At 37.6% G+C, this 22,475-nt stretch overlaps 1 protein-coding gene across 5 annotated transcripts in view; it reads left to right on the forward strand.

Moving 5' to 3' along the window:
• Window positions 1-22,475, forward strand: part of CCSER1 (coiled-coil serine rich protein 1) — a 755,676-nt gene that overhangs the window by 705,971 nt on the left and 27,230 nt on the right. The gene's annotated exons all lie outside the window — the stretch shown is intronic.

The following is a 22,475-nucleotide window of genomic DNA, read 5'->3' on the forward strand; positions in this document are numbered from 1 at the left end:
GGCTGTGGCCTCAGACAGGTGTTGGTACAAACATAGTTTTCTCAACCATGAAGGTATTTCTCTGTGTTGTAGAACTTTCCTTTCTATACTCCGCTGATTATCTCACAGCAACTTTTTTCCCTTCTTTTAGGCACAGCTGCAGAAGCCAAAAGCTCTAGTTAAAGTTGATTGAGGTCTTTTCCTGTCAACCTAGAGAGTCTTTGGACAAGATGCAATTCCTCTTTTTCTTAATCAGCGTTGTATAAATTGTTTCTTCTCTAACTCTCCCCACACCCCCACCCCCTTTGCTCAACTCTGCAGAACATTTTGGGGTACAGAAGTGTTTCTGTATCTTACGTGCTTCGGAAAAAAAAAGGTAGTTCGTGTACATATGAAGACTTCTCTGATGCACCTGAAACATACCTTTATGGCAGTTCATCCAACTAAATTCTCCCTTGCCTTCCCAGAGAACAAAAAACTGTAGTCAGTTACAGTAACCATCATTATTCCCGTAACCACTTTCCCAAGAAATGATCAATATACTGTCCCTCCATTGGCAAGTAGATAATTTTTTGTCTAAGTGTTTGGGGAAATAAAAGAACAGGCAGAGTTAAATGGATTTACTTTGTGGTGATCTCCCATAGGGCTGGCATGCACTGTGCTGGGATGTGTGGTCACTTACCAGAGAATCTTACATTGCTTCACGGGAGAAGAAAGCTCCCGAATTTTAAGCTGACTGACTGAGTAATAGAAGTCAGCTATTACTATCTAATCAGCTATTATCCCAATGCCCTGAGATAAATAGCAGGGCATTTGTTACTTACATTCTATCCTTCATAAAATAGTGCAGAGGTCTCTATTTTCAAGGGGTGTTTCTTTTCCTGATGTATCTCTTGTAACACCTCTTTTTCACTGGCACTAGAAATACTGCGTTTCTGTTAGTTGTGGCTTTAAATACATGCAGCATGATTACTTTGGGCTTTTGTACAGATTTTTATCCCTGAAATACAGAAGGCATGCTCTGGCTTGGTAAGAAGAAATAGTATTCTTATAAGATTGGAGAAGTGTGGAGGGAGGCTGAGTGAAAGCTAATCCACTAACCACTGATGAAAACAATGGAAGGAGTGTCCTGAATCCATCTGACATTAAGAAACACGTCTCCCTGAAGAAATTTGGAGGTACCAGTGAGAAAAGTGCAGGCTAACATCTTGGCTGAAGCAGGGTGACATGATAAATATGATTAGAGATCTTCTGGCAAGTTTCTGTCTTACCCAGGTAACAGCATCAAGGCTAAGAGAGAATCTCCATGTTAGAAAATAGCATTTTTTTTAAAAATAGGTGAAGCATTCAGTGCGGTTCAGGGAATGAAAGTTTTCTGTTACCTATGTGCTCTTATCTCTAATTTCATGACATGGCTTCCATTCATGCCCTGTATCAAACTCATCAGAAGGCAATAATGAACACACAGAAAAAATTAAACACATGCCAATCGTTGCCCTAAATCCAACATGCAGTCCCTGGGCTCAGTCCTGCAAATCCTTACTCCAGACTGAGTTTAATAGGTGAGATACTGCAGTGTCAAACACACTCAGCACGTGTTTATGGCAGAAGTCTTCACAAAGGAGTGTTGTTTTGTTAGATAGATAGGAGCCTTCCCAGTGCGTACAACACAAACTTGCGAAGAGCAGCAGCTTGGGGTGCTGAGGGAAATAAGAAGATGTAATGGATTTGCTGCTGCCCCTTAGAATATGGACACTGCAAGGGAAGCCTCAAAAAGGAGAAAATTAAGGAAGTGTAAAATATACCAGGAAGTTCCAGGCTTAAAAGGTAATACGGATAAAGAATATTTTAAAAGGAAGGATACAAGAGAGGGAGCTTGCCTGAGGGAGAGAGCCATCATTGTGTTGGAGATGATGGAAGTACAGAAGCTCCTGGAAAGTTGCTCAGGACCTTGATGGAGAAAAGGCGGTAAGCTAATGAAAAGGTTTGAGAGGATAAGTAACTGTACACAGAAGTAACATTTATTTTCACTTCTGAGGGAAGAGATTCTTGGAGGCAGGATTATTTTAAATACAGTCAGCATAGAGTAAAAGCAGTTCAAACAGTCAGCAGTAATGGTAATTATTATGCCATGTCTGGTTTAATATTGAGTAATAAAAGAGTGAGTGGCATATTTTATAATCATCTTCACACACAAATACTTTTTCAGGATTTACAGTAATGACTATCTGTATTTAGATATTCTGCTTTTTTAGAAGGTGTATTTATTCACTTAGCTCATTTTCTTTTTCATAATATTTGGACAATTTTTGACTTTACCAACTTGTGTATTTTTAACTTCAGGGTTTCTCACAGTCGATCTTGAGGCAAATTATAATTGGACTTTTTGTAGGGCTATGACACTACAGATTTTCAAAGAGGTAGTAAAATGTCTGCTAGTGAAGTTAACAGAAGATCCCCCTGGTGGAAGTGACATGCTTAGTCCAGACCTGCTGTTGATGTTTCCAGGAGAGGACATTGATAGTCAGTATAAGCGTCAAATGTTGGCCCTGAGTGTCAAGAGATAAATGGATGCCAAATTTTTGGTGGATAGTTTCTCAGCTCTGTAGTGGTCATGGACACGGCCTGTGAGGATTGCCCGACCCACAAGTGTGTAAAGATCATGATGATGGGGGTCTCCGGATTCTGCAATACACAAGGACACGGGGGGCTGGGTTTCTGAGAATTTCCTTATTACAAATTACTACAAAACTATTAGTAAATATATATATACACACACTACAAGTCACTACAAAATTACCACTAGGAAAGCAAATATATGTATGTTAAAAGTTATTACAGAATTCCAACTAGTGAAGCAAGTATATACTTATGAACCTTTACCTGTGTGTGCACCTATAAATATATTATGTGAGGTGTTACGAGTATGACATTCACCAAACCGCTCCCAGCAGTGGGGCTAATCAACGACAGAAAAGTCTCACTTCAAAGATGCCCCGTGTCACGGAGCCCAGAGTCAGCCAGGTGTCCCCAGCCAGGGTCCAGGCTGTCCGGGAGATCTTGTGCAGAGAAGCTCATTTCAGGTAGGTAGCAATTCACTTTTTATCCCTTTTGGTGTAACTGCGTGTAGGACATCAGTTCCCAGAGTAATTGTTGCTGACTCCTGTTTTCCTGGAAGGTCAGTTCCTTATCACTGTTTCTTTGTCCTGCACCCGTCAAGGTTTCTGTCCTGCACCCATCAAGGTTTCTTTGTCCTGCACCCATCAAGGTTTCTTTGTCCTGCCAACTACCCCCCATCAAGAAGCTTTCAGCAGAGCTTATCAGGGATGTCTCGGGGCTAGCCCCGGCTACGGAGATGTCCTTCTTTGTCAGTATGTTTACCGGGTCATCTTTGTGGCAGCTCTGTCAAGCTATTCTATTATACTTTGAGATAGGAGTAAAATTTGCAATTCAGAAATAAAATGCAACACTGCATTCAGGGAACTATTTTACTTCATTAAAACATTTAATTTTAATGTTTGCTGCTGTTCTTTCTGATGTACAAATTTACCTGTATGTAGAAAACCTACACCAGGCCTTCTGAAGCACCCACTCCCCTAGTGGGCTGTTTGCTTGAGAAAAGTGCAAGTTGAATATTCACAAAAGATGCCCGTACATGGCCCTCTCGATACTAATCTTTTACTTGCAATTCTTTGTCTTTTGGGGGGTTTTGTTTTGGTTTGGTTTGGGTTTTTTAAGTCGTTTAGATTAATGCATTCACTATTTCTATGGAAGCATAATCATTCAACACTTAGGTTACCAATGTAAAGCCTTTTCTGCAAGACTTAGTGGAAGAGCTTCAAAATGAGCGGTACTGAGTAATAATGGATTGAGGTGGGCATGGAGAAGGCTACTTGCTTCCTTAGCTATGAACTCAGTCATCTCAGACTACTATAGTGATCCATATACTGTGATCCATTGGAGAGCAGGTACATTGTGTGTATGCACATGTATGAAAAGAGATTCATCTACCTTTTCTTCCCCAGCCATTCCCATCTCAATTTCTGCTACTTCAGCTTCAGAAAGGCTGGATATTCAGTCACTTTGCACTTTGTGCAACATTCAATTGGCAAGGTCACATAGCAAATGGCAGCTGGATGGAGAATATGATTTCCTTTTATGTTCAGCTTCTCTATCTGTTCTCTAAACAGGAATCCTTTTCAGGATGCTTTCACATCTTCAAACATTTTTGAAGAGCTGGGTCTTAGTTGTGGTAAAAAAGTGTTATCGGATTATAATGTAGTTGAATTCTTAGACCGCCTTAGACTGTGTGCTATGTCAGTTTTTATTTTATTGAAGTGCTGTTAAAAATGGATTGGATTGTCTAGAGATAAATTTTGAAGTCTTAATCTAGTGTCTGATACGGTGAATGAATGCTCTAAAGAATTAAATAAAAAAGGGTGCAAATACCACCAGAACAGCTTTGTTTTGATTTTAGTCACTTTTCACAAAGTAGTTGCAAGATTGCAGCTTTTTTTTTTTTTTCTTACAATAAAGCAATGTCTGGCAATACATCTGAGAATGTTATTGTGCACAGTTATAGGCATCACACCAGTTGTCATTTATATGTCTCAATCTATTAGACAGAGAGAGGGAAGGAAACACAGGAGAACTCTCATTCAGACTCAATTTGCTTTTGTTGGAGGATATAAAGTAGGTAGAAAACATAATGTTTACAAGAATTAATGGAGGATCTTCCAGTCATTAGAAGAGTAGTCTGATTCACTCAAGGAACAGCACAATTCTCAGAAAACAAAATTCTCTGCATATTGGTTACGGAATGTGGAATACTAAAAACTGCTGAAAAATTGTGCATATGCAGGGGAAGGGAAGAAGGCACTTGAGGAGAAGTGAGGTATAATAAACAAAAAAAGGAGCAAGATTTTTGCATTTTCATGGATATGTAAAAGCAGTGGTAAAAAGTCATTTAGGGTTTCACTCATGTTTGTGTGTTTACATCGTCTTTCATGAGAGGATCAGTTATGGTTTGTATAAACAGGGAAATAGAGCTTAAAGATGTGATTTTTTTTCTGACACACAGATCCAAGTTTTGAGAAACAGAATACATTCCTTTCCTATTATTTGTCAAGAGAAGAGAGTCTTGGGGAAAAAAGTTATCAGCATTGAAACTTTTATTAGAAAAAGAGAAACTTGCAAGTTGGAAATGTAAAGTATGACAAATTCCAGAAAGCTGAAGTGAGATGGTGGGGGACAATGCACACAGGAGAGAATACTACAGGAATGGAATACTGTCTCAATTTTTTGCAAAGCCTGGAGTGTATGTTAAAAGCTATTTGCAGTTTTGACTGTTCGACTCACTCAGATGGACACATCCTGATGATTCGTCTTTGCCAGGGGAAGTACATGTTACTTTTCTGGTTTTGTTCTACTGAGAAAGAAGTAGAACATCTACTATCATTTCCTAAGTGCAAAATTGATCAAAATGACATCATAAAATTTTATCGCATTTTTGAAATAGAGGAACTGCTAACGCGTATAGCTAGAACATCTCTGAGACGTATTAAATAAGAACCAGATTTAATATCCTGACTTATACTTAGCTGTACCTTATGCCACTGAAGTCAATAGTGATACAGAAACAAGAGTTAAAGGTGTAAAGCGTAAAATAGGATCTTCTTTTCTAATTAAGGTCTTGATCTGCTTCCACGGAAGACAATAAAGGTACTCTTACCTTTCATGAGTCCATAATTGACTTCCATTACACAGAGATCTCATACTAATTAGGAATCTTACCATGAGCAGGTGTAGAAGACTTTTTTCTATTTAAACTCATGGACTGGACTAGTAGCTAATAGAAATTGCTGTGCCTTCATTAGAAAGCGTAGATACGCACTGACTGAGAAGACCATGGAGTCAGGCTTCTAGAATTGCTCATGAGAAACAGTCTTCTGATGCGTGAGAGGATGATGTCAAATAGTGCTGCAGCTTTTTTCTCACCCTCCGCCCCCATGCTCAACGGAGGAAGAAAGTTCACTTAGCCAAAGCATAAGCGGCTTCACCCAGATGGAGTAAAGGGAAGATTCGATTAAGTCTTCCTGCCTATGCACTCATTAATCAAGTACAGCTTAACCAGCGCATTATATAGTAGATTGGAAACAACGGGGAGTTAGGATTAATTTGGTCTGTTCCTAGATGATCTAGTGACTTGGAGACTACTCTGGGTGAGTCAGGTTCTCCTTCTGCCTGCATTTCCCTAATGAAGAGTAAGTAATATTTACCCAGTTATTAGAAAAATGGTAAGATATGCCTTCTCAAACAGTTCTTTTTGCCACATTTTAACTTGACTTTAAAACTTAGATTCAACCTGCTATACTTACTTCACTATGAACAAAATGAAACCTAAGCTTAGTAGAAGAAAAAAGGGAACATTTACAAATATGAAACTAACAGTCTTCAGGTAGAAGTCAAAAGTGGTTGGCTTGCATATTGCTTTATCTGTTTTAAGAATACTTGTCAAAGATATGAAGATAAGGAGTTGCAAGAAAGGTGCAAGAGATTTCAGTCTTCACTGGTACACAGAAGGATTTTGGAGGAAAGACTAGCTAGTGGAAAGTATGCCAGACACAAGTATAAATTGGGAGAGGAGTGGCTGGAGAGCGGCCCTGCAGAAAGGGATCTGGGGGTGCTGGTCGACAGCAGGCTCAATATGAGTCAGCAGTGTGCCCTGGCAGCCAAGAGGGCAACCCGCATCCTGGGGTGCATCAAACACAGCATAACCAGCTGGTCAAGAGAAGTGATTATCCCGCTGTATTTAGCTTTGGTGCAGCCTCACCGTGAGTATTGCATGCAGTTCTGGCCCCCACAGTTTAGAAGGATGTGAAGGTCCTTGAATGTGTCCAGAGGAGGGCAACAAAGCTGGTGAAAAGGCTGGAAGGAATGTCCTATGAGGAGCGGCTAAGGACTTTGGGCTTGCCTAGTTTGGAGAAAAGGAGGCTGAGGGGCAACCTCATTGCTCCCTACAGCTTCCTGAAGAGGGGAAGTGGAGAGGGAGGTGCTGATCTCTTCTCCCTGGTATCCAGTGAGAGGACGCGTGGGAATGGGTTAAAGCTGTACCAGGTGAGTTTCAGACTGGATGTTAGGAAACATTTCTTTACTGAGAGGGTGGTCAAATGCTGGAACAGGCTTCCTTGAGAGGTGGTTGATGCCCCAAGCCTGTCAGTGCTTAAGAGGCATTTGGACAATGCCTTTAATAACATGCTGTAACTTTTGGTCAGCCCTGAAGTGGTCAGGCAGTTGGACTGGATGATCGTTGTAGGTCCCTTCCAACTGAACTATTCTATTCTGTTCTGTTCTGTTCTATTCCATTCCAAGTGAAGTTCCAGTATTAAAAGAGTCTCTTCCTTGACAACCAAGATAACCAACGTGTACATTATAAATAGCAGAATCAGCTTTGAATCTTTTGCTCATGAAATACGGTATCAGCAGCACAACGTTTTCCTTGATATAGCGTAGACATGAGCGTACTTTCATGTGGACAAGAAACAACAGTTCACGGTAGCGTAATTTTTCTTCAGTCTGCAGATGGCTCAGTTTTACTGAGACTAATATTACAGGGAAGGCTAAAAGGACTACTTAATGCAGTGCAGGTACTAGACTTTCTTTATTCCAGCTTTATACAAGTGCGGGAGGAGAATAGGAAATGATAGCAACCCAATAATCAGTTTATCAGCTTTACTGTCATCGCTAAATGTCACTGTCATCAGAAGATATTGTTCCAGAATACTTTAGAGGACAAAAGGATGATTTGACAGGCTCAGAAAAGCTGTGGATTGTGGAGGGAATGGGAGAATATGGGAAGGAGTGAATTTACATATCTGAATCATGACAGATTTATAGTTTAAATATTTCCGTATATTAACTAATAAATTTGTCCCCTTTTTGCTTGCATCTTTGTTACAAAATGATAGGGAAAAGTGAAACTATATTTTCATGAAGTCATGGCCAACTCTGTCAAATATATTTTTAATGTATGAGGAAGGAGAAAATATGACACACTAAGCATGACAGTGTGCTACTCTTTAGCTGTTACTCTACAGTTTCATATGCTCCAATGAGTCTTTAGCAGTGCAGTAACAAGTAATATGTGTGCCTTTTCTTCGGTGTTTTGGACGCAGTTTTATTTGCCATAATGGTGCCGAGCAGTGGAACCATTCCACTCAAACATATATCACAGTTAATACATTAAATAATTTTCTGTCACTGCAAATACATGTTCTGCCTTTCCCCAAATATCATTCACCAAGAAGTTAGTTTTTATGTTCTTTTATTGTTCTAACATTTATTTATTTGGTGCCTCTTTAAATCATGGCGAGGGTTGTATTTAGCAAGGAAACAAGGGAGACTGGGAAGAGCTCTTTAACATACAAATCAGCAAGCCATAGTCCAAACAGGTGGTAGTGGGGATACTGAACAAAATATCGGGTAAGGCATTTCTGTGTGCAATAATGAGCATTTCAACTGTGGAGAATAGTTTTCAGTTCCCCTACCTGTTTTAAGCAGGTAGCTTAGCTTAGCTACCTGCTTGAGCTAGTGCTCCTAGACTTTGAAAGGGTAACAAGATATCCATGGAAGGAGCTTTCTGTGCCTCTCTGCAAGAGCACTAGGATAATGGATTTTGCCATGTCATTTGGAGCTAATCTGCTCTAAAAAGTTATGCCATAAATGAATGCTGTGCCAGTAATGCATAAGAGAGTTTTGGTTACTAGCAATAGCAGTTTTTAAAAATGCCAGAGGGAGGCTTGGGAACTAAGGGCATAATAATGGTACACCTACTGCAATCATTAGATACAGAAATTGCTACAGTACATTCTCCTCTTGTGAACAGGACATGAAAATGTTCTTACATAATCTACATGCAGACCAATAAATATACAGGGAATGGGAAAAGCCATAGGTGAACTGTTCTGGCATGATAAGTAAATGGTAAATGTTGACAAAGAGAGTTTTAGTGCTTTTGATTTGGCCCTGTTTTTCAGCTAACTTATCTAATGTGGAATTCAGTCAAATGTCAATTTATACAAATAGCTTAAAGAATTATCAGTATGAAGGACAGGGAATTGCAGGTTTCTCTTCCTGTATTACAGAGGAATCAAAGGATTTTGCCTTCTTTATGAGCTGTCACTGACAGAAGTTTAATTTAGGAAGAGCTGAATTCTATCATATGGCATAACAGTGGTTCTGCACAGCGAAAACTCTTAGGCAAGCTGTAGGTTTTCTATATCTTTTTCTGATTTTTTTTCTCCTTCAATTAGAAGCAATAACAAGAGTTCCAAGTTTTGAAAACAGGTCTTGCAGTTTTAGGAAGAACATACATTTTGGTTTGGTTTTCTGTGAAGAAAAAAAACAGTGGAAGATTGCGGTTCATCCATTCTTAATACCACTGTAATCTTAAGCACATAAGTAGTCTTGCTGAAGTCAATGACAGTTGCTAAAATGCTTCAGATTAAGACTCTTAAGTGCTTTTCTAGATGAGAACAAGTCATTACTAAATTGCATCACATCATATCCATCAAACAAACAGTAAATCTTCATTATTTTTATGCCAAGGGACACCTGAAATAGAAGACCTGTGTTGACCATTAAAAACAACTAAGCAACTGATAATTATAATACTTTTGTATAAACTTGTATTTAATTTCATTCAAATAATTCAGCTATCTGCAGATAGAGGTGTGGTGGTAACAAATACTCAATCTTTATTTTGACTGCTTTTACTTGAAAAGTTCCTCATTTGCAGTAGTAAGTACTTGTGGACAAATATTTGTATACATATTTAATTTTAAGAATTAATCATGTATCAGAAAAGAACTAATGCTGGTTAAACAAATATGTTTTCGGAAGAATGAAGGTAAACAAGGCATGTGTCACCTCTAATGCGCAGCAGCTCAGGAAAAATGAGCTGACTTTATAAAAGTCATTATAAAAAATACCTACAAAAAGAGTTTACATAATAGCAGTGCAACTCAGCATCTTGACAGAAGTGAGGATTTAGTTGGGGGAGGAAGGATCAGAAAATACTACGAGAAGCATGCCTCTTTCTCAGCAAATGATCTAACTTAATATAAAAGTCCTATAAGAAGTAGAACTTGACAAAATGTCAATGAACAAGTTCAGCTAATATTCAGTTCATGAAGTTCGATCAAATTCAGTGAATACAGTCAGGTCAAAAAGAAAAGCCAACATTGTATGCAAATAAAAATATTCCACTTCATATTTTATTTTAAAAAAATAAGTGGAAAGCAACATTTTTTGGTTTTTTGTTTTTTTTTTTTTTAATTTAAAAAACAAACACCAAAAAAAAGCTAATTTAGCAATTAGACCAGGAAGTTCACTATTCACACAGCTGAGATTATTGCAGTGGGTAATGTCCTAACCTGTGCTTTAAATCCCTGTGTTCGACTTAGTTTCTAGAAAGAAGACTTTTCTATCCTTAGAGATATTGCATGATTCTGTCGAGGATGTGCATGGAAATTCTCTGATTGTGCCAAAGCAGTGGATTATTGCTGACAGTGCGTGTACTAGATCCAGTCTTTCGCACCGAATTCTGTATTTGTATGCATCAGCCTGTTTTTAATATCCATAGTGTGGCACTTCAGTACAGTATACCTGGTGATGGTGCCCAAGCAGTGAGGCTGTTTATTCTTTGAGTTATTTTTTCTGTCTTTTACTGCCCTTTGCACATGAGAAATAAATGGCTTAGGGCAGCTCTAATGAATGTGTTATAGAAGACAGTAATAAATCATAAATTAAAAGGAAACACAAAGCTGGTTTGGTTTTTTTTCCCCATAGATTCAGAAGTATTCTCCAAGGCAGAATGTCTTACAGATATTAAATCTCAGGTATTGAAACCTGGACCAAAATTATATCACACTTTTAACTTAAACTCCATCCTGCTCTGCCAGTCCCCTTCTCTCTGTAAAGACATGTAATGCAACAGTATGTTGAACTGCAAAACCTTTATGTACTTCACCTGTGTATGTGGTGTGCATGTTCACAGTCCCCTTGTGAAACCCTGGTCTTGCTATGCCCAACATAATGAATACATCGTCCTTCTACACGGTCAGTATTTTGGCTTTTTTTTTTTTTTTTTGGCTAAGGAGACGGATTCTGTTTATAAGTATTGTGGCCTTCTCTATTAAGTAGTCTGTGTTTTCTTCTCTGCTTCCCTAAATGCTGCTTTTAGTACCAGAACTGGACGATCACAGAATAGTTTATAAAACCCCACAGTCAAACCAGTGTCTATATTTAATTACTTAATGGCCTGTTTGTTTCTTGCAAGAAAACAGCTCCCTCTTTTTCATGTTTTCAGTGTTCATTACCTTTGAAAAGATAATTTTTTAGCAGATGCCTGAGATTATTTAAATATGAACATTACAGTTATGTGTATGGATATCTCAAAAAAATCTGTGGAATTCATTGGCTTTTTCTATCTAGTTATAAATTGTGTTTAATAAATTGCTTATTTCCCAATCTTACAGATTTAGATTTGCTGCCAGCAGCTTGCCTGCTCTTTCACCTTGCGTATAATGTTTTTGTTTTGAATGGCAAAAGACTGCATTTAGTCTTCCCATTAAGCAGATGGTTTATTATGTCACGTTAATTTTCTTTAGAAATAGTCTGTTGGTGCTTTAGCGTTACAAGGTTAGCAGATGCTAGCACACCTACTTTATCTCCGACTCAGTCGTCTGGGCTTTTTCACTTCGTCACCTGTTTGCAGTAATCTTTGTCCAGCAACATGTCCCTTAGCTCAGCGTATGCCCTTCGCATTTGCCAGATGACATTCAGAAGCAGCACTGACCTGGTGTTTTGAAATCATAAATGTGTGTTTTCCTTTTGCTGAATAGGCTCTATTTTTAGTGACTTCTAATAGGGAAGGTACATTAGCAATGATGGTAAGCAGTCAGTGGTTTGACCGCATTTAAAATTTTTTATACCCCTTAGGAGTTAAAGGAGAACTGGGGTTGGGAAATTGGGAAATAAGTAATTGTAGCTTTCTTTAGTGTAGAGGTACTAAAAATCTGGAGCATCCCTAAATACACTTGAATCTGTAAGTTCAAAAGATGATATTTTTCTGGGGAAGGAGAGAGCAGAAAAAGATGAAGAATTTAGAACAACAGCAGTAAGATGTGCCAAACATTTGGAGAAATAAACGGGGAAAAAACATTTGCTGGAAATTTTTCCTCTGCATGAAGGGCTTCTATCTTTCTAGGAAACAGTCAGTCTTCACTTTCCCCAAGCCACTTTTGGCTATTTTTAATGCCCCAGAAATATCTTCCTCCTCCGTCGAAGACTAAATCAAATTTGCAAATCGAGCTCTTTGTTTGACCACCAGCTCAGGTGACATTTACTTCCAATTGCCAAACTCAAGCTACAGTACTCCTGATCTTGTTTTCCTAATCGTTTACCTCCTTTATTTTGGAGCAAGACCAGCTTGGTTGGATGAACTTAGCTCTTAATTCAGTTAGAAGATATCAATTCTCTAACTATGAGAACACTATTAACGAGAGAACCCCTCTTTCTCTGTCCTGGCTCTTTTTTCCCCTAAATTATTCAATTAGATGTTCAAGCATTTGTTTAATTCACAGACTGATACATTTCTGCTCATGCATAAAGCTACACAGAATTGAAAATAGCGTATAACTTTAATCTTCTAATGTAATTAAACAAGGTAAAGGGGAACAGTGTTTTGCACAATTATAGTTACATATACAAAGTAGCAGGTAAATTTGCATCTTATTAGTTTTGAGTGAGGCTGGAACCTGAACAGGGTACTAATAAGAATCATTACAAAGCAGCAATTGATTACTGCTCAAGATCTCATGGCTAATCAAGCTGCCAAGGCAGCGTGTTAGGCCTTCGTTCCAGTCCATTGTTTTTCTTCTGAAAACCCATTCCCCGACAGCCATGCCTTTGCAACAAAACACCGCCTTTGAACTACTGAATCCAGTTGCTATCTTTTAACACAAACTGTTTGGAGAGCCAGACTAGGTTTGAGTTGAACTTTTGAGCTCAGTTTTTGAGTTGAGATGAGGATTTAAATACGAAACCCCTAACCTACAATGAGATTTTCACTAAAAATCTGTTACAAAGCAGTCTCATCTTCAATCCCAGATGCAATGCGAGCCTAGAATTATCACTCTTAAAATGTTTTGGGTTTTTTTTTCCTGCATTAATTTCATTCATTTTAGTGTCCATTTTCTTAATAACTCATTTACATCACCTTCTGCTGGGGTCTTCTCTGAATCACAGAGTCCCTTTGAAGTAAGCAACATCTGGTAATCCTGCAGATTAGCTTTACAGGAGGCACAGCATCCGTTAATGTTTGCCGCAAATTTACACATTTTAAAGGACGGTCTGAGAAAAAACATATCTGTGAATTTCTGAGCAGTGTTTTGCAACACCAATGTGCATTTTCCAGGATATTTTAAGAACAAAGTGCAGCTATTGCTATATGAAAAACACAGTATCTGTACTGTACAATTTGATGTTCCATGCAGTGTATCTGGTGATAACTCACTGTCACATTGACCTTCAACAGAGAAACTCTATATTCCAAACTCTGTATGAAGAGCTCTAAGGATAATGGATTGAATTGTGCTATCTGCATAATTGCAGCTTCTGGTATACAACGCAGATGCAATCCTTTTCTTACAGTACAAAAGATTTTTAATCTAAAATCACATACAGTCTCTGAACACCTTCTCTGCATCAATGCATTATTTGTAGTACTTTATACTAGACAGGAGATGCCTATGGACTGACATAGTTTGAAAGTTTCCCCCAAAATGAACATTTATGATCGTAAAAGCTCAGCTCTTTATCTTGAAGCTGTGATTACTGTCTTGGCATGCTTTTGTTCCTGTTTTCTGTTCATTCACTTTTCTGTGATTGACAACGTGAGATCACCTCCTCCTAGCTTAAGTCCATTATGATGTCCCCAAATGTTGCTTCATGAGTTCTCCTTGTCTTACCCTCCGTGACTGCTGCCTTAGCAGTACTTACGCACTCTCCTACATTATATATCCACTATACAAATGCCAATCTAAAACACCCACTTGCTTTCCACGCTCCTGGACAATCCCTTACTTTCTGCATGTCTCATCTTCTTAAATATATTCCTGTTGCTTTTAATTTCCACTCATTGCACTCAATATATGAAATCACATCCTCAATTGAGTCTTCCCATTTACGCCACCCTTCTGAAAATTAATTCAAAATTAAACTATCTTGTCTTCTATTTTGGCTTTTCTGATTTCTGTAATGTGTGAATATACTATTTCAAGTTTTTACAAGGTGGTTGGCCAAATGTCTGTCATCCACTTTCAGGAGAGGTGAAAGTGAAAAACCTTTTTGTCATTTCAAAGAAAAAAAAAATCGCTTCTGCAAACAGCTTCAGCATCAAACTGCCCAGAAGCAGCATGCTGGAGCTTCCTGTGAAACAGAGCCCCAGTCATGGCAGTGTGTCACTGAAGCTGCTTGGTAGTCAGAGGTCACAGATCTCAGTTGCCAGAAGATAGTTGCTGCCGAGTGTTCTTATGGGAAGTGGTTCTGCTTTGACAGATTGTATGAGGATTCAAAAATCACAGCATACCTATAAGAAAAAAGTATGTTTACCAAAGGTTTCTAGCATGGGAAGCTGCAATGTACATGTAAATATGAGGGACTAATGTGCAGTCTGCCTGGTAAAACCCTAGGATTTTAAATAAAAATTTTCTTTATAAGAATACACAGGAAGAAATCTAGCACTTCTTTCAGCAAGTACTATAGCTTCATAAAATAATTATTTCCAGATCTGTGATAATTACTGTGAATAAGGTCTCTCTTGTGTGTATATATACACATGTACACATATATAAAAATAACATTCTGTTCAGCGTATTTTTGTTCTCATATGTTAGGACTCTTGCAGTTTGTCAGCTTGTTCTTATGGTTGCATCTGAAATGTGCTGTTTCAACACTACCCTACTGGGATAATTCCCTATTTGCAGTACTTAATATCAAACATTATATCCTCTTTTTCAGCTGGCACTCTTTTTTTGGTTTGTTTAGCAATAACAATAAACAAACAACTGAACATAGAACACTGAGGAGAGAGAAAGTGCCAGTTGTTATTGGAATGAAAAAAGAAGAATTATCTGAGAATTGTTAGCCATCTTGCCAGTAGGAGTACAAAAATGTTCATCACATTTGAAGAACTGCCATAACCTTAGCAGCTTGACTATATCATTGTCAGTGTTCATCCCATGAAATGTATCAGATCATAGGTGACATCCCTGTCTATGGAGCCTGTGTGTATGATGAATCTTCTCCTTTGGGTCTTTGTCAGCTGCTAGCAAGATTGTCTCCCTCCCTGCATATTACAGGAGTGCACACACATTCCTCTGTATAAGCACACATCTCACATAGAACATTAAAACAAAAACAAAACAAAAAAAAGAGAGATAAGGAGAAAACCTTCATTTATATAATCCAGTACAAATCACCATGTTAGTGACTGACTTCTTTATCAATAGTATTAGGTAGGATACTAAAGGAAAAACAATTTTGTACAAATCAAGAGAACTAAAGCAATATTTAGAGTAAAACTAATTCATATGTAGCATGGTCATCTGTATGGATAGTATTAATTGCTTTTATCATCATATTGCTTGTTTGATTTATTAAGGTGGCATATTTAGTTGCAGCTCCGGGCAGTCACAGATGGCTGGGTACGAAGTGTGGGGTGGGAATTCAAGGAGTTTTCCATAGATGTGAAATGAAGGAGTACCTCTAGAATCATGTTTTAATTGTCAAACAATTGTAGCTTTCATTTTTTTTTTCACCTTATTCTGCTGGTAGTATGAATTTTTGTGGGGTCACATGTTGTCCTGCATTTGTCCCATGTACCTGAAATGAAATCTTAGTGCAGAAAACTCTACCTCTTTGCTCCAGGTGGTTCGTGTTTAAGGTCTGCATTACAGCATTAATTAGTAAGTTGAGACAAAATTCTGCCTTCTTGTATGGAATTCTTTTTCTTCAGAATTTGCCTTGAACATCCTTATCTTTATTTCTTCTTGGAAGCTAATTCCTTCTTCCATCAAAGCAAATGAAAGAAATTCTGTGGATGTGAGTCCCAGTATTTGAGCAGATGGTAGTCAGCAATCACCTTAAGATAGGCTAATATAAGACAAGACTGACCATAGTTTTTTCTGCAAATTATAAACATGTATATAGCCATATAAACACTGCTTGTTACTGGCTACTGAAAATGGCCTCGTTTCAGGACCCTCAGATGTGACAGGTAGGGTACATAAATAAGCTCCTTCTTTATATTGTGTGCATTGTCAAAGGTCAGGTGCTATCCTAACTCAATATGCTTTGTGAAGCTGATAAAATTTTGGAATTTTTAGAAATTTTCATAGGCTTTGGTCTTCAAACTGTTGGCAATGTCACCACAAAATTGTGGCCCAGATAGATTCTCCTCTGTGTAAGTTTGGTGGAGCATCATGAATTCCCTGGAGCTATGTGAGCTTATTCCTTATGAGGCTTTTAAATAGGTTGGGAAATGAAAATAAAGATTTCATCAGAAAATATCACTAGTCCAGTGGTTTCTCATGAAGGCAGCATCAAATAGTTGAATGCTATTTGTTTTGAAATGTGGAATGGTTAAATTACTTTGATCTATTTTATATCTGAGGCCTAAACATGTACTATCTAATTTGCTTTCTGGTGCCTTCATAATTGCCCTCAGTCATGAAAGAAATGAGTTGTTCAGGTTTTCTATTTAAAGAGAGAAGTAGATAGTCCCTGTGTGATATGCCTAAGCAAACTATATAAAGGCTTCAGGTATTGGGGAAGAAGAGCACATGATACAGAATGAGGGTAACGGCTTCCTTTTACATTACTTCCAAAGACCATAAAATTTAGTTTTTACTATTACCTATGGGCTACAAAAGGCACAAGAAGAACTGCTGGTGGTGGGGAGCTGTAGTGGCAGCATCTTCTTGTTGAGATAAAATGTTTTAAGTGAAGCTTTGTCGGTACTCTGGGAAGTAAGAGAGAAAATCTTTATCCAGAGAAGCTTTCAGTACAAAATGATAGTTCCAAATACTGAATAATCCCAGCAAACAAGAAAACATGTTCACAGCACTGGCGAATTCCTACCAACGTGGGAGGAGTCACTCAAAGAGTGTGGAGCTCTACTGAGAGCTTCCAGTAAAAAAAATCAGTATTGAGTATGATTTAAGCACCAGTGACCCTTCCTAGGCACACAGATCAAATGACTTCTCAAAGTCTTGCCATTCCTGTTTCCTTTTATCTCTTTTTATTATTATTATTCTATAGTATGCTTAATGCAGTGGGATTGATATGATTTACATTGTATTTGTTCCTGTCTCTAACCACAGAATGACAAATGCAGGTGGAAATTATACTGAAAGAGAAGGAAGTGATCATTTCGGTATAGGCATTAGAGCTAAACAGAGTGCGTTTGGAAAGCATGAAGTACTCCATATTCATGTGCACTAATGCAAATTTTTCATAAAACTCCTTAATGATAAATGATTATTTGCCATAGGCAAAACCCCAGTCTGCTGGGTTTGTCTCATTTTCCACATAAAGAGTTACAAATTTGGCAGTGTGTTCATCCTGCCCAGCCTAGCCCCATAGAAACTCAAGGCGTAGTCTTCCAAAATAAACATTACATTGCACACAATATCATTACTGGAGAGAGTGCACTTAAATGCACATTTTTAATAATCTCTCCAATAAAAACCAGTTATACCTACCAGTAGTAACCACATTAAATGCTGAATTTAGGAAATTTAAAAAGCACACACTAAAATACCTGAAATGGGTATTTCTAATTCCACTGAACTTAAAGTGTCTTACTGCTCTGTTGCATTGACCTTACAGCTGATTATTTTCAGTGCATAAATTTCCTAACCATTTCTTGTTCAGCAGCTTTGTGTTATATAGAAAACAGTTGTTTCTTTCAGGATTTCTTATCTGTGGCATTATTATTGCGTTGTTATGAATAGGATGTGTTATCACTTGAGAAGCTCTTTCAGCAGGTTCTGAGTTTGTACTTTTCTGTAACCCCGCAGAAAGCCTTGCTAGTTTTTTATCTCTGCGTTCACAACCAGTGTTTCAGGTTTCACAGCTCCATGCCATTGGAACTTTTTCTCATGGTTGTGAGTCAGAGCAGCATTGGGCAGAAACACCGTTGACATTTGTGTGAGTTATTGTTATCAGCCTTCACAGAATACTGTTTTTCAGTTTTCTTTTGTGGGGGGATAATGTGTTGTTTCAGATGAAAAGTTGAAGAATTTTATGTATGATAGATGCTGTTGTCTTTCACCCTCCCAAAAATATCAATCAGTCACTGCCTTCTCTTCTTGTAGTATGAATTCTTGTAATGCACATTCTGTAATTCAAATGTCATCAGCTGAATTTCCAACGAACATATTTCATGATTTCTTATTAATAATAATTTTTATATATAAACAGTGGTAATGCAATACTATTTTCTCTTCTAGAGTTCTGGTTTATAAATGACGTTGCCACAGCTCTTGATATGCTATGTATTTTCCAGGGTAATTTCTTATATAAGCCTGTGATTATTATTTTTTTAAAAAAGGAAAAGAAAGAAAGGAAAAAGAAAAAAAAGTTACTTCCCAACTTCCCTGTGACTTTATTATTGAACGTGAGACTTACTTTTTTTCTCTAGAAATAGATAGTGGAACAAAGGCTACATGCCGTTTCGTTTTTGTTAAGGAAATTTTGTAGCCGACACACTTTGACAATTGAATTGGATGAATCAATTCAGCATTCGAAACTTGGAAAGAAAATTCTGAGAAACGGTGGAAAAACTGTTGCAGGTGCCCCGTCTCCATTTGTGTCATTTAAAAAGCAGAATTCTGACAGTTTTTTAAGCAAGAATATGTTATACCTCTGGTACTAAGCCAAAGTAACCCCAAAGCAACCTCATGTTCCCAAGAGTTTCATCCTTCAGTGGCAGTTTTGCCATGTGTGTCTGAGTCTTACTGTGTTTGAGGGTGTGTTTGAGCTGACTTTCCTCCTGGTGTAACTGTGGCTGATTTTGCGTGCAAGAGCTATTTACAATGTGGAGACAGGGTCTTCAGGCAACTTCTTCCCTCTGTGTGGGCACCGCCAACCAGAACCAGCACCTGGTGTGAAGTTCACTGCCCGTTCAAGGTGTGACATAGACACATAGGTCCCTAGCATGGCACAGCAAATCAAATCCTATTGAAAACGAAAAAAAAAACAACAACAAAGAGGAGTGCATACAAATTGTGGCAAATGAAATTTCATCTGAAAAAAAATCAGTCTTCCTGGTCTTAACCCATCAGTTTACAAAGTGTTTGTTCCAATGACATTGCTCATTGTTATAAACATGCACTACAATTTTTCTGGTTTTGAAACTGTTTCTCTTGGAGTCCAAGGAGGACAAGTATGTGTGGGAACAGGGGAGGAGCAAAAAAAAGATAAAAATCTGATCTTGATGAACACAGTATATGTAGAGAAACAAGGAAAATCTGGAGCTGAAGCCTAATATTCTGTTTACACCAAATAACACCTTACTGAATACGTGGTCTCATTGAATTTAATGACACTCATTGAGACAGTAAAGAAGTTCAAAATTACTATGAAAAGGATTTTTACATAGGGGAGGATAGGTATAAAAGTGTTATTGGTCTATGAATGATCACAAAGAATAAAAGCCAATTCATATAATGGTGGTTAAAAACAACAGTAAGTGAAGACAGCTTTGAATATAATAATTTAGAATTTATTTTGGACCATGAACAATAAGTCACATTAGTAGTAATTCATGTCTGTGCTGTTATGGGACACTAAAACAGTCTATCATTTTATGTATTTATCTCCAGCAAGAAATAGATGTTAATATGCCATATATGTAGGTGATAAAAATATAAAATTTGAAAGGGGAAGCTTTGGCTTTTTTTTAATAGACATTTACAATAGAGCAGATGGATTTGATTAATTATTCCATTAATCTTTAAAAAGCTCTTAGTCTTCAGACCAATCATAAGGCATAGCTGGCATCTAATAGAAGTCATAGTTTTATTAGGCAAACAAAATGTAAAAAGAAATTTCTCAGTTTTTTCCTCATCTTTCTATCATGTGCACCATTTATTTTTGGCTTTGTTGGTGTTCTTGGTTTACAAGAGAAGGGGAAGTGTATGAAGTTATGCTTTTATGGCATAGATGGTGGAAAATCACTTTTCTTCCAAAAGCAACCTAGAGTAGTTACACAAATCAGCTCAGAGGAGATTTTCAGCTACAGAAAATCCTCATATCGGAGAGCTAACCCAACTATATTGATAGATAGGGGCTTGTTGCAATGCCCAACTGTTTCTAATTAATCATGCTGTGCTAGTTCCAAACTGCAGGGGTTGCAAGCGCTACAGGTTTGCTTATTAATACTTGCTAAGTCTTTTGTGGCTTTCTTCCACCAAGCTCCAGTGGAATGGATGCCAGAAAAGCTGATGAAAAAGTCTATAGTCAAGGAATTACATGCTAAAATAGAAATAAATAAGTAAAGAAAAGCAGAAAATGATGGCAAAGATTCCAATGGTTTACTATTCAAGCATACAAGGAGTAGTATCGGTGTTCATCTCCTTCAAGGGAATGATTACAAGTTGTGCAACTAGAATGAGCTGAACTTTGATTACGCACATCAGAATTCTGCACGTGAGGAAAAGTAACATTTTCCAAACTGGTGAGAAGACAAAAGCTTGCCACTAAAATTAAAACCCAATGAAACGAACATCTCTGTTCCATTCTACTCTTTTCCACTTTTTATACCCTTCCCCCTTCCCGCTTTGAATTTTTTTGATGTTTTTCTCTCAATGTTCAATATCAACAATACTTCCCTTCTGGCTTCCAAAATGTTATTCTCCACATTATGCAGATCAAGAAAAAGCAAGTGCAGAGCTCTAGATGCACGTTTGATAGTTCTTTCTAAAAATAGGTGGTCTCTATGGCAATATTTCACAGTGCCCTTGAAGGTGAAAATTCAGTTTTGCTAAGCAGAAGTCTTTCAGCAAAAATGACGGATCTCACTTCTGTAAAGAGATTGCTATTGTCAAAGCTGTATATTCAAAAAGTCAAAAGAATTTAGAGAAAAATCTGTTTAAAAAAGTCAGGAACTAGACAAATTCTTCCCCTAGAAACTGTTGTGTGTTACTATTTCATTACTTTGATATTATTCTTTGTCTCCTTTTATTCAGCTCTACAAAATTGCATAGTTTGATTTTCTTAATTTATGACAAAGATCTTTATGGACTGTCTAATCTAGTATAGAAATGAAACACTGAAACAACTCTCCTTACCACTTCAAGAGTTGCTTGTGTTTTTAGAAGGTGTCTCAATATTGACAACCCGTATATGGAACTTGTAATGAGCACCTTTTTTTTATCTCTCTAATCGGAAGCAATTTTACTTTTATCTGATCCAGTTCTGTTCTCATGACTCACTGACAGAAATGCAAGTTTAGCTTTAGTCAGGGCTGAAAGATTGGAACCTTCATCGCATTCCAAATAAACTGTAGCTCTACTCTTGTTTTGGCTTCTGGCAGAGCTATCGTGGGAAAAAAAATCTCAGAGTGAGCGATGTCTTTAGTGGACATCAAAATACTTCCTGCGTGTTAAGTCAGGTTTTCAAAATCAGTCGCCTGTCTACCTCTATTAACTTGCCCATTTTACCTGCAACTATATAGCTAAGACGCACATGCAAATCAGATACTGCAATGCACATGTAGTCCCTAAATGTGAGCTTTCAGGGACCGGATTTGTTTCCTTTAACGCAGTGATTAGTTATCTACTCATTGCACACTAGTGCGTGTGGCAATATAAAACAGAACCCAATTTTGAAGATTCACAGAGGTCTTATGATGTATAAAGCTGCAGAGGTGATGGCCAGAAGGATTATTTTTTCTTTCCTGATTTTAAATTAGGTAATATCCAACAGGAAGAATGCAGAAAATGTGAGCATAGGATATGGGATTTTAAAGAAGGACCTTTACAGAAGTATAGGTATCATTCAAATGATTATCAGAGTAAAGGGAGGAGTACAAAATGGGTTTGTAGGTATCAAATTTAAAATAACTTTTCTGTTGAATGATTGACTTGGAACAAAAATATATGTAAAAACCCCCATGATATCAACAACACTAATATGAAAATGTGTTACCTACAGTCCATTAAATCAACAGACTGAAATTTCACAAGTTTTAGTTTGCTGGTGCAGCACAGGCTAACATCAGTCTTACAACAGGAATATGAGAAATTTCAAAATTGTACTAAAATGCAAAAAGGCCCTAAAAGTAGAATACTTTAATTTTATCAGTGTTTTTAGCTCTAATAAAATAGTCTAATGGCTGTGATGCTGCCAACAAATTAACATTGTGAGAA

The sequence above is a fragment of the Aptenodytes patagonicus genome, chromosome 4 (assembly GCF_965638725.1).
Source record: "Aptenodytes patagonicus chromosome 4, bAptPat1.pri.cur, whole genome shotgun sequence".
NCBI lineage: Eukaryota > Metazoa > Chordata > Aves > Sphenisciformes > Spheniscidae > Aptenodytes > Aptenodytes patagonicus.